Source organism: Bos indicus x Bos taurus, chromosome 23, assembly GCF_003369695.1.
Source record: "Bos indicus x Bos taurus breed Angus x Brahman F1 hybrid chromosome 23, Bos_hybrid_MaternalHap_v2.0, whole genome shotgun sequence".
In the NCBI taxonomy this organism is placed as follows: domain Eukaryota; kingdom Metazoa; phylum Chordata; class Mammalia; order Artiodactyla; family Bovidae; genus Bos; species Bos indicus x Bos taurus.
In genome coordinates, this window is record NC_040098.1 from 50,390,310 (window position 1) to 50,402,713 (window position 12,404).

At 52.4% G+C, this 12,404-nt stretch overlaps 1 protein-coding gene across 7 annotated transcripts in view; it reads right to left on the reverse strand.

Annotated features, from left to right (window-relative positions):
* Positions 1 to 12,404, reverse strand: part of FARS2 (phenylalanyl-tRNA synthetase 2, mitochondrial) — a 307,704-nt gene that overhangs the window by 278,942 nt on the left and 16,358 nt on the right. The window contains exon 3 of one of the 7 annotated variants that reach the window (XM_027525047.1): positions 8,809 to 8,962. The exons of the other annotated variants lie outside the window; for them this stretch is intronic. The gene's annotated coding sequence lies outside the window, so the exon portion shown is untranslated. The remainder of the gene's footprint in view (positions 1 to 8,808; positions 8,963 to 12,404) is intronic. 7 annotated transcript variants of the gene reach the window in all.

A 12,404-nucleotide genomic window follows, 5' to 3' on the forward strand; every position in this document is an offset into this window, starting at 1 on the left:
CTGGGGTAAGTGCAAGCCCTCCGTGCGGTGAGTCACATCGCGGGGGCACCGAGCCCGCGAAGCGCCCCACTGATGGTCACAAGAAATAATGGAGCCGCACTGAGCAATCGTGGATGAGGTAACTCACATCGAGAAAGCACGCACATCTCCTGAGTCGTCACAATACACTGGCAAGCGGCCAACACTCACCAGGTGTGCCCGAGAAGTCACATTTCCAGTCCCCCCGGGGCCGAGTGCTGTTGTCTCACCCGAGAATCACATTTCCAGTCCCCCCAAGGCCGAGTGCTGTTGTCTCACCTCTGCCAATCTGATGCTTAGAAATGCACGCTTTTATATTCATTTCACTGATTACTAGTGATGTTTATAACGGCTTCACATTTTTTTATTAAACTTCGGACTTCTTCCCTTGAACTTGAAATTCTTGACATTTTACTACCACAGTGATGACCATGTTAAAGGAATTCATCCAATATGTATACTGCATATATTAGAAATATCTGGTCATCTGCCTTTCATCTTTCTCATAGTGTTTAGTAAGAGAAATATTGTGGATTATTTGGAATATTTTATCAAAAAGCATAAGTCGTGATAGGCACCTTTGTAAACAACTGGACATTTGTTCTTTTTACTTCTAACCTGGAAATGTGCGCAAAATAGTTCTACCTGACACGGCTCTTTTAGAATCTGTTGTCTGAGCTGTAGGAAGGTAATGTGTCCCACGACAGACCACCAGAAATGCTTGTGGCCCCTGATCTTCAGCAACGAAGTGATCCTCGTGTTTGCAGGGTGGACACTGCTCAACTTGGCCCCGGCCCAGGGGCAGGAAGAGCAGCTGGGCTCACACCAGTCCCCGCGAGTCCCCGCCCGCTGCCGGACGGCAGACCCATCAGGTGTACTCAGCATCAGGAAGCGAAATCAACAATGTGTCACGCCAGCAACTCCCCTAGCTTTGGTATAAAAGGCGGAAATAGGTTTGTTTTAGGGGCTCTGGCCCACAGTATGTCAGCAATTCCTCTCCCCTGGGACAGAGGGGAAAATTTAAAACACCCCCAGAGCTCCCAGCTTTCGGGGGGATGAGAGGTCCCAAAGGACTTGATATGTTACTAATCTATGAAGCAGCCAAGCCACACAGAAACATTCTTTATTAGCAAAACTAAAAATGAATGTCATGAGACGTGGAAGCCGTTTTTGATAAATGCGCCAGTTTCTCAGCTCTGCGCCTGTGAGCTGCAGCGAAGACAAGGACTCAGGTGTTTGAAGCACTGCTGACACGCCTTCCTGCAGCAGGATGGCTCGTCTCTCAACAGGGCTGTCTAAGGAGGCAGGGAAGGAACAAGAGGACTCCTGATGTGTTCCAGGTGGACAGCCTATCGATGCTCCTTCCACTGAGCCCAAAGCCTCAGCACACATCTTCCCAGCACTCCGGGGCCGCCAGCCAAGCCCGGAAAGGCAGGGGAAGGCTGCATTCCAGCCTTCGCTTCATCCAAGTGTTAGGGCCAACAGCCATGTTTTCTCCAAAACTCTCTGTACACAGTCAATCAGGCACCTATGATCTGGCTCCCGGAACGTGTGCTCTTCATACACTGGCAAATGGAAATTCATTTCACCAAAATTATACAAATGGCCTTTCACTAACATGTTCGAAAAACAAGAAACAGAAGAGCTGAGAAAGGGAAGAAAAGGCGGTGGAGAGGTGGGTGGGCCACCTTTGCACGTAACAGCAGAGTGGAACGGCGACATGCGCACTGATGGAAAGCCACGGTCCCTTCTTCCTTGCAGTCATCCCTGGAAAGAGTGGTGACTGAGAGGTAAGGGACGAGAAGCGTGGAATGGATTATAAATTACTAGGTAGAGAGACTACATCCGAGGTAAACGGCCTATGAGTTTCAAGCAGGTAAAGTGCACACGCACTGTCCTCACTCTTTTCTGAACAGATTCTCAGCCCTCAAGAGCAGGACCTGCTGTCACTGCAGGACCGGGGGCAGGTGGCGAAAGTCCTCGGAGAGGCCAGCTTCCCGCCAGCTCCTCCCTAAGGCTCGGCAGTAATGAGCCCATCACCAAACCGGCATTCCGTGCCATCCTCCCAGGGAGCCAGCAAAAATCCTGGAAGGAATCCAGAGGAGAGCAGCTTTCCACCCTAAATATTCAAAACAGAGACTCACAGTAAAAAGTATATGACTTGTAAGTGTAACTTGCTACCTGTATAATCTGGAGCATAAGGGAAGCAGGAGGAAGTTTTTTGAGCATCTCTGAAATCAAAATGGAAAAGCAGCCCCATCTTTGTAGGGCTAAACCCTGGTATCCCTCGTGGGCAGAGCAGGGCAATTCCAAGACGGTATGAAGATAGGCTGAGTGCAACACCGTCCTGTCCACCAGAACTATATCAGCTCCAGGGACCCAGTGGGGCTTTAAAATAATAGAACTTAAAAGGGAAAACACACACACACACAAATCTTTCTTCAGAGGGATAATATTACAGATTGGAGGGAAAGGTTCCAGAATTTTCACATCTTACGATGTGAATTTCCTCTACTCTTCTAGATTCTTCTGGCTGGTCTAGGAATTAAATTGACATGAAACAGATTAATAGGGGGAAAAACAAAGAGAATCAAAAGTTTCTCTTTTGAGAACACGCATGGAACACGCGAGAGACCCAAGAAAACTGAGGAACTGAACAAAATGGCCAAAGCCCGCCCCTGAAATGCCACTTTGAGCTAAAGACAAAGGAGGATGTTAGGGCCAGTGGTTTAGGATGTCAAAGGGGAGAAAGGCAATGGACATGGAGCTAGAAAAGCAAGCGTTTGGTGAATCAGCATTTGCTGAGCCAGGCACAGACCAAGGGACAGAATGGACTCTAATCTCAGGCATTTTCTGCACCAGCTGGACCCTGGGACCTATCTATTAACATCCAAGCGCCTTTCTTGAGTCCTACAGAACATCTGGAAAGCACGGAGTTGGTGCATCTGAAACCTTCCCAGCTCGAGTGTACCTTCTGGGCAGCCCAGGGAGGCAGGCGGAGTGAGCCATCGGCCTCCGCTGCCCTCGAGCTTCCCCCAGCCACTCTGCCCTTCTGGTGGACACGGGGCTGCTTCCACCATGCGCAGGGCTCTGGGCTCTGGGCTCCAAGCCCTCCCGCCAGGTACCCTCTGCTCTGTCAGGGCAGGGGGCACTAAGGGTCTCTGCCCCTCCTTCCCTGCCTTCCCCTCCACCCCCTGGCCCACTCAATCCTCACCCTTCTCCGCCCCGCAACCCCCCCCCTCCCCAGGCTGGGTTCAGGGCTCAGCATCTATACCTGTCCGCACCATACACTGATTAACAATAAAGAGATGCTTCTGTATGACTTGCTGGGTTCTGGGCACATAATAAATACGTGTGAATGACTCTCCAACCAGTTACTGCCCCTGAAGGACAAGGGGCATACTCTATTCACCTTTCCAGCTCTCGCGCCATTCAAGCACACGGTAGCTGCCCCACAAATATGTTGTTTAACAAATACTTCTTACCCATGTTTCCATACCCAGATCCTAACATTCCATCAGGAGTCAAAATACTAACGACTTGGATAAATGAACTTGCACATGAATAGAGGACTGGCCCAGGGGAGGGGCTGGTCCAGTTTAAGGTGGGTTTGCAGCAGACGGCAGGTGTTCAGCCCGAAGGCCTCGCTCCCCATCTGCGCTCCAGCTCGTGAGGAGGGCAGAGGAGCCACCGCCCTCCTGTTGGGCCTGGATCAGGCTCCTCCTGAAGCTGGGGCTCTAGCCCTTGTGTGCTCCGGGCCTGTAGGGCACAGCCCCTCGGGCTGGACAGGCCTCCGTCCAGGCTCAGCGATTCCAGCACTCTGGACAGCTCCATTTCCCTCCAGGTGCTGGGGCTGGAGTTTGGGATCAGGACCCTGTCCCGCGTGTGCAGAGGACTCGGGGGCCTGCAGACAAGCTGACTCACAAGGAGCCCTGAAGAATGCTGCCCACCATGGCTGGTGGTCTCATCTCTCCCACGGCTGAACTGTCGAGAGACACAGGGTCTCCAACCAGAGGCACAACCTGAGCCTGGGAGGCTGCAGAGCCCGAGGTTTAGGGCACAAGCTCACGGGCCGGGGAAGGATGCAGCCGTGGGTGGGTGGGCTGAGGGCGGGGGCTTCCCGTGGACGATGCGGCCCTCCAGCGGGGCTGTCCTGTGGCCCAGGAGCCCAGGTGGTCATCGCTTGGTCAGGCTCAGGCCATCAGTGAGTCCTGGGCCGTTCCCACACGCAGCCCGTGCACAGCACTGACCCAGTCTGCCGGCCCTTGTGGTTGGGGAGGGAGGTGTCTCCACATAAGGTTCCAGTCCCTCCTAGGGGTCCCTCATGATTTCCTCTAACAAGCCTCTCACCTGGGTCTAGGGTCTGGAAGTGATCAGGCAGGTTTCCACTCTCTATGAACACAAAGGAAAAAAAGTCAGCTATTCCGCTCAATATCTGCTCATGCAGCCCTTTGAAACCCAGTTCTCTGACCAACTAGCTGTGGCCTTGGGCAAGTAACATAACCTCTGTGAGTATGTAAACAAGGGGAATCGCTAAGATCCTTTCCCATAATGTAAGTCTTAGGTCTCTGATCCGATTGGGTTGTCGTCAGCGATTAGAAATACTGTAAAATCAACAGAGCATCGCGAGGAAAACGGACAACGCGGTTATGTGTGGCGGAACAGAGAACACAGCTGGAAGGAAAGAGGAACAAGGGCGCCCGGCCGGCCGCTGAGGGAGAATGCTGCCGAGGCCACAGTCGGCCTGCGCCACTGCCGAGGCCACAGTCAGCCGGCGCCGCTGCTGAGGCCGACGTCTGAGAGCAGGAGGCCCCGCTCCGGGCCCGAGGACGCCGCCCCCTGGTGGCCGCACACCAGGCCTGCCCGGCAGACACCAGCTGGCGGGATCTGCCCGGGCCTCCTCCTCAGCGGCCGTGGTCCAGCGGCGGGGCGAGCATCGCCCCACGACCAGGAGGAGTGTCTCCTGGGTGCCAGTCACGTCAAACAGCTTGAGGATACTGGGGTAATTCAAGGCCTCAGGCCCTGGAGGCTGGAGAAGCTCTGTGGACCGTTCATTTAACAGGAAAAGAATGAAGAAAAAACTTTTTAAGAAGAATAAGAAAAAAAATAGCAGAGGAGGAGAAAACCAACGCAAGTGCCGACTGTCCGCCTGGCGAGCTTGGCTTCTCACCGGGAGGACAGGACTGGGCCCCCGAGCTCTTCACGTCTCCCTGTCAGTCTTTTGGTCCCTTACTGAGTTGTTTCGGTGGCTTTAAAGTCTCGCTTACAGCGTTCAAACCTTCAAGAATCTACGCATGTTTCCGGCGTGTCGCTTATGACCTGTTATCTGAACGTACTATTTACTCACAGGAAAACCACTCTCAGCACAGACCCCGCTTCAGAGACGCAGCTGATCCGTCGAGCCCCTCGCCCTCGATGAACCTGGGAGCAGCACGTCTGACCTCTGACAATCTCTCTGGCTGCTTCCACGAGTGATCTTTTCTCTACAAATAATGTCTAAGAGCAGGTGTCAGCCAACAGAGACACGGCTCCGTCAGTCAGCTGGGGCGGCCAGCGGAGCTCTGGAGAGCCGCCGGCATCGCTTCCTGTGGGGAGGCCTCGCAGGACGACCGGCTGAGCCTCAGCAGCACACAATGCCTCCTGTCTCCCGCGACTCACTGCTGGCGCCACGTGAGGCGGCAGGAGGGAAACGACCTCCTGTAAATGAAGCAGGCTCCTGTCTGGCAGTTTTTTGTGGTCACCCACCTCTGAACATACATACACAACCAGCCCATCACGACAGTGTTGGGGATTCTGCTGCCCGCTGTTCCCCGATTCTCTGAAAACTAGTCTCCTCAGAAATCAGGCAAACAAATTCACTTCAAAATAACAGCTCCATTTCAAAATCCATACTATTGTGTTAATGCCAACATACCGTGGTGCTTTGGGAAATGTGTTTTCTGGCTGCTTATGTCATTCTTCCCTTGAAAGACGGGGGAGAGGCATTCCTTCACTGCAAATTCTTCATGTGCAGGTCTCACTATTTTTCAGATGTGGGTTCTCCTTTCCAGACTGTATTATGACCATTTCTCTTTGTTCCTTTTTCTTACTCAAGTGAATTTACCACTTCCCTCTATGATTTTGGCTTCAAAATTCATTTATTTACCCAGGTAAATCTATAGTGAATTTCATTACAGATAACTTATGACTTTAGAACCGTATTTATGGCCCCAGACCAAGACGTCACACACAGGGTTAGACTCCACAGGCAGCTCTGCAGGCTCTGCGCGCAAGGAAAGACACGGGACAGCTTCACACAAAAGGTACAGCAAAGGGCAAAGGTCAGGCGGCACCTAAGTAAAGGTGAGAGCGTCCAGCGTTCCGTGGCAGGGAGGGGTCTTAACCCTTAATAACACCGCCCGAGACCCTCAATATTAGTTGATTAAATAATATCCAGGTGGGCTATTCCTTATCCCAAAAGATTGTTCTTGAAACCCGAGCCATGTGAACTAGCTTTAACCACTCCACTGGTTGAAGTCCTTCAGTTCAGTTCAGTTCAGTCACTCAGTCGTGTCCGACTCTGCGATCCCATGGACCACAGCACGCCAAGCCTCCCTGTCCATCACCGACTCCTGGAGTCCACTCAAACTCATGTCCATTGAGTTGGTGATGCCATCCAACAATCTCATCCCCTGTCGTCCCCTTCTCCTCCTGTCTTCAGTCTCTCCCAGCATCAGGGTCTTTTCCAATGAGTCAGCTCTTTGCATCAGGTGGCCAAAGTATTGGAGTTTCAGCTTCAGCATCAGTCCTTCCAATGAAATTCAGGACTGATTTCCTTTAGGATGGACTGGCTGGATCTCCTTGCAGTTCAAGGGACTCGCAAGAGTCTTCTCCAACACCACAGTTCAAAAGCATCAATTCTTCAGCGCTCAGCTTTCTGTATAGTCCAACTCTCACATCCACATGTGACTACTGGAAAAACCATAGCCTTGACGAGACGGACCTTTGCTGGCGAAGTAATGTCTCTGCTTTTTAATATGCTGTCTAGGTTGTCCTTCAGTGGCTCCTTAATACCAAAAACATTCTGTGGATAAAATCCATATGCCACGTATCATTATAAGGCTTGGAGGTGCCCAAGTTTTGCTACACACTGAGATCTGGGAAGCCTGACAACTCCCAACGCCCCAGCATACCCCACACCCATGGAGTCACAAGCCTGGCAGTGACAGTCACTCTGCAGGCACCACCACCCTCCCAACACACACACACACTCACACTCCCCACCCCAACCCCAGAACCCTCAGATCGGGGTTAGAGGCCAGCTTCCGAGCTCTCTGGCAGCTTGCAGCTCCCCCGTTACAACACAGGAGTCCCGTGCTGGGTCTGCTCTGGAGCTTCAGTTCCCCCACTAACCCAGGGCCACGGGAGCAGGGCCAACAAGGACAGACGTCACTGCCCAACACTGGCCCGCAGCACTCACAGCACCTGCAACACACTGGGCACCCGATTTCTCATTCAGGTCCAGGCCTGCTGTTGCTCAGTTGCTAAGTCACGTCCGATGCTATGACCCCATGGACCGCAGCATGCCGTTTCCTTGTTCTTCACTAACTCCCAGAGTTTGTTCAAACTCAAGTCCATCGCATCGGTGATGCCCTCCAACCACCTCATCCTCTGTCATCCCCTTCTGCTCCTGCCCTCAATCTTCGCCAGCATCAGGGTCTTTTCCAGTGAGTCTCTGCATCAGGTGGCCAAAGTATTGGAGCTTCAGCATCAGTCCTTCTGATGAATATACAGGGTTGATGGACTGGTTTGATCTCCTTGCTACAGTCCAGGCTGGACCCCTTTAAAACTGATAAATCAACCATGGGCACTGTGCTCTTGAAAATCTTGAATGACAGCTCTTTAGGAAGTAACAGCCAAGAACAGGGAACAGGAAGAAGGAGCCCCTCACTTCTGACCCCATCCAGGGAATAACCCAATTTTTCAAAACCCTCCTCAGTGAGCACATCCCCAGCGGCTGCAGGCATGAGCCCAGTCTTTAAGCTCCGATTTCCCTTGGCTCTCCCTGCGGGGTCACTCTAATATTCCGCACCACTGCTAATGTCTTTTCTAAGCTGGCAGCATTGTCCTCAGACATCAAACAGTTAAGTCTTCAGGTGATAAAGACATCTCCCATCTGCTGCTTCCCAGAGCTGCTACGAAGTGTGAGGGAGAAGGCACCTAAAACGCACACAAACACTCCACAGAGAAAAGCTGTGAGACTCACTACAGATTAACAGGAAGCAAAGCCCAGAAGACACGCTTCTCGGCATCGTCATACTTTAACTTCTGGGCAGACGGACACTATGAGTGAAACTGCTGCGCTTCAACTCGAAAGGCACCTCTGGCAGGACGCGGCGCCACTCACAACCTGAACCGCTTCCGGAAGGCGGTCCCCAGTTGTCTGCTCGTGTCTAAATTACCTACAGGCCTTAGACTCTGTACACGTGTAAGTGTTCATTGGCAGTCAAAGAGCTTTACATGCCGAAATTTGGTTTGTGGGTGAATATGTATGTATAATGCATAAAACCCAAAAACATTCACTAGAGCCAATAATGCAAGCAAAGTTATTTCTACTAACTTGCGCCCCCAAACAAATCCACAGTGGGTAAATCGCAGGAAGCCACATTGAAGAGATCACATCAACACGGATTAAAAATGCACCACACTGACAGGAGTACGCAGTCTGCGGTGGGCGCTGGCCTCCTGTTCCTGCCAGCGGGACCCAAGCCCCGTGTCCCCATCACCAACAGACTCTAGGTTCTCACTCACCCTCCACACCCAGCCTGAGAAAGAGGCTCACGGTCTTCTTCTTAGCTGGCTAAGCCACCACGGTCCAAAGCTGACAAAGTCTCAATCTTACAGAGTTTCCCGAATCTAAAGAGGATGGCATAGAAATTGGTGGCTCTGAGTTTAACACAACAACCTACGGATAAAGAAAACTCTGTATAAGTTATTTTTTCCCTTGGTAATGTTTATCAGGGTTGCATACATGTGCACATGTTTTAATACACAGAAGTTAAAAGGGAAAGAAAGCACTCTAGTCTCAAATACAGAAAACCCTGCTGTGTTAAAAACAGTAACGCTTGGGGTCAGCCAGCGCTATCTCACTGCGGGAGAAGCACGAGCCTCTCTCTGGTCCCCACGTTAACAGAACAAGCATACATCTCAGTCTGGGCCAATCAATGAAAGATTAAATTTCTGTAAAGGAAATTATACAGTAACAAGGAAAAACATATGTGATACATAAAAGAAAAAGGTAAAACTTTCATAAACAGTCTAATAAGATCCACATACAAATTACACAGCAGAAAAGAATGAAAGGAAACTTTTTAATATTATGAGTGGTTGGCATTCAGATGGAAGGAACTTTGAATAAGTTTTCTCTCCTTTCAGTTTCTCCTTATTGTCAAAGTTTCAAGTTTCTATCATAGAAACAACTAATCCTGTTCAGACAGAGTAAAGAGGTGCTGACCTCCGCACGTCACAGCGAAACGCCCTGGGCAGGTCAGCCCCTCTCTCCTTTCTACTCTGAGCTGAGTACCCAGGTCAGCAGCTCCAGCCTGGAAGGGTGGTGCTGGTCTCCAGGGCTGTGGACACAAACCGCCCTGAGCACAGGGCCGCGGGGGGTCTGCCCAGAGGACCCCGTGCTCTCCCGGTGAGGAAGGGGTGGACACAGTGAGCCAGCGCCGCAGAGCTCGGCAGTCACACCCAGGGCGACGAGAAGCTCTCCTGAAATGTAAACACCCACCAATCCCAAACCCAAGTCCCAGGAGCAGGACCACCCCGAGCCCGCCGGGTGAGCGTCGCCCCTTTCAGGGGGCCTGGGGCCGCCGAGGCCGAGCCCCTCGGCGCGCCGCTCGAGCCCCCGGGCAGCCCCCATGGGGCTGCTTCGGGAGCCTGCAGCTGACGGCACTCCTGCGCTGTGTCCTCGCGTCTCATCTGACACCTCGGGGGCTTCCTCCCAGTAAAGCCTGAGCCTCAGCATGTCAGTGACAGGGAGTGGGGGCTGGAGGGGGAGCAGAGCACCCTCCACGGGGCTTCTGCTCTCAGGCTCCGGGGTCACTGCTCCCTGACGACCTTCGGTCTCTGCTCGGCGCATGTGGACCGTGATGAGACTTTTGCAAGGATCGCAGCTGTGGCAAATGCACATTAAAATCATGTACCACAATTAACACAGACCAGGCTTCCCTTACAAAAGAAAAAAGAGCTCATATTCAAACTCAGAGACACCACGAAGCTCTAATTTGGTCCCAAACTGAGTTTTGATCCCGCTCTCTCTCTCGGCTCTCAGGACAAATCTCTCAGCCTGTACCGCTCTGGAGCCCAGTCTGACTGCTGCGTCAAGGTCACAAGCCTCACACACATATCTGCACAGCCACAAGGGAGGGGAAATGTGGGTCCACAGCAAAGAGCACCGCAAATACACATCAGGTGAAGGCACGGTGGGGGTAGACGTGGCAAAACAGGCTCCCCAAGTTCCCTGAGACAGCACAGTAAAGGGCGCTGCACTGGGAGCCGGGAGGCAGCTCGGAGCGCCCAGCTGCCGTCCACCCAGGACGCCCCTGGGCGGGACACGTGGCCTTCCCGGCTCAGCGTCCCCACCCGTCCAACGAGGAGGCCCTGGAAGCGTGCGCACACGCCTCTACGGTCTTTTCCAGCATTGCCTCTCCTAAATTTCTCAGCTCAAAATCAAGTTCCCATACCCCGGAGAGCACTCGCTGCAGGCTCTACACCCCGGACCCACAGCCTGCCTGCCGGGCTTCAGAACCTCTCCTGGAACCATGCAGACGGAGTACTAACGTCCCTCACTCATCCGTTCACTCATTCATTCACCATTCAATCAGAAGGCACAAATCCATCGCCTGCACGCAGAACGCACAGCCCTTCAGGGAAGAGACAGAAAGACAACTTCAAGAGGCCCAGCCTCCAGTTAAAGGCACTAAAGGCTTACGATCCAATGGGAAACGTGAAGAATTGAAGAAAATTGCGATGACACAGACCTAGAATAAACTGCTAACGAATCACAGGACCTTTCCCACAAAGCCTAGACGGAACCCCAAATCCTCAGCTCAGCCCTCCCCTGAAGCGCCCTTAAGGCTGTCCGGCAGTGAACCCTGCAGCAGGTCGGCTTTGCTCCTGCGCGCGTGCTCGGGCGCTGCCAGGGCCCCCCCCCCCCCCCCGATTCCCGAAGCGCAGTGAACCCTGCAGCAGGTCGGCTTTGCTCCTGCGAGTGTGCTCGGGCGCTGCCAGGGCTCCTCCCGATTCCCGAGGCGCCTCGGAGTCCGCCTTTACCCAGCCGTCAGGGGCCAATCGGAACCTCGTCGCGATGGCTAAATGCGCTTGCCAATTCCTTTGCCAGCTTTTTTAAAATTTCAAATTCCAGGGAAATAGAAAATGTATATACACTTGCTTAACTCCATGTCTGTGTGTGCACACATGCTAAGTTGCGTCAGTCGTGTACAACTCTTTGCGACCCCATAGACTGTAGCCCACCAGGCTCCTCTGTCCAAGGGATCCTCCAGGCGAGAATACTGGAGTGAGTTGCTGTGCCCTCCTCCAGGGGATCTTTCTGACCCAGGGACTGAACCTGAGTCTCCTGCGAACCCTGCATTGCAGGCAGATTCTTTACCGCTGAGCCACCGGGGAATCCAACTCCATGTCTACCACGCTCTGTATTAAACTCTGAACTACAAAACTTATACGGGAACTGGATACCGAGCATATTCCTACTAAGAACAATGCATAACGGCACTGAGGCTTAAATCAGTGCACATACAAACCAGAAGGATTTACACACACACATGAGCACACGCACACACGAGCACAAATGCGCACACACGCATCCCCACACCCCTCCTCTCCGGCCGTGAGAGGCTGCACGCCTAATCCTGGCTGGCCGTCTGGGAAACAAACGACTCTGTGATGGCACTGTAAACTGGTTCCACTCCTCTGGAAAGCAATCTGGCAGCATGTTTTAGAGCCATAAAACTGTTCTATTCTCTGACCTAATAATACCACTAGGGACTCTATCATAAGAAACTAATTGAAAATATGGAAATAGCTACGTGCACAAAGATGTGCCTTATGGTGTTATTAACAGCCACAAGGAGTTGGGAGCAAGGTACTTGTCAACTACAGAGTCGAGGACTCGGTGGCACGGAACCACAACAGAGTAGCATGCGACCACTAAAAGGCGACGGCGAAGCCTGCAGAGCAGGAGGAGGAAAGGCAGCTGCGAAACAACAGGCAGAGCCGTGTAAAATCACGGGAGGAAGACCGATACTACTGCTTTAGGACAGCAAAAGGGGGTTTTCTCCTATTTCTTGGCTTTCCGTGATCTATCTCTGATGCTTCCGTCGTTCAAA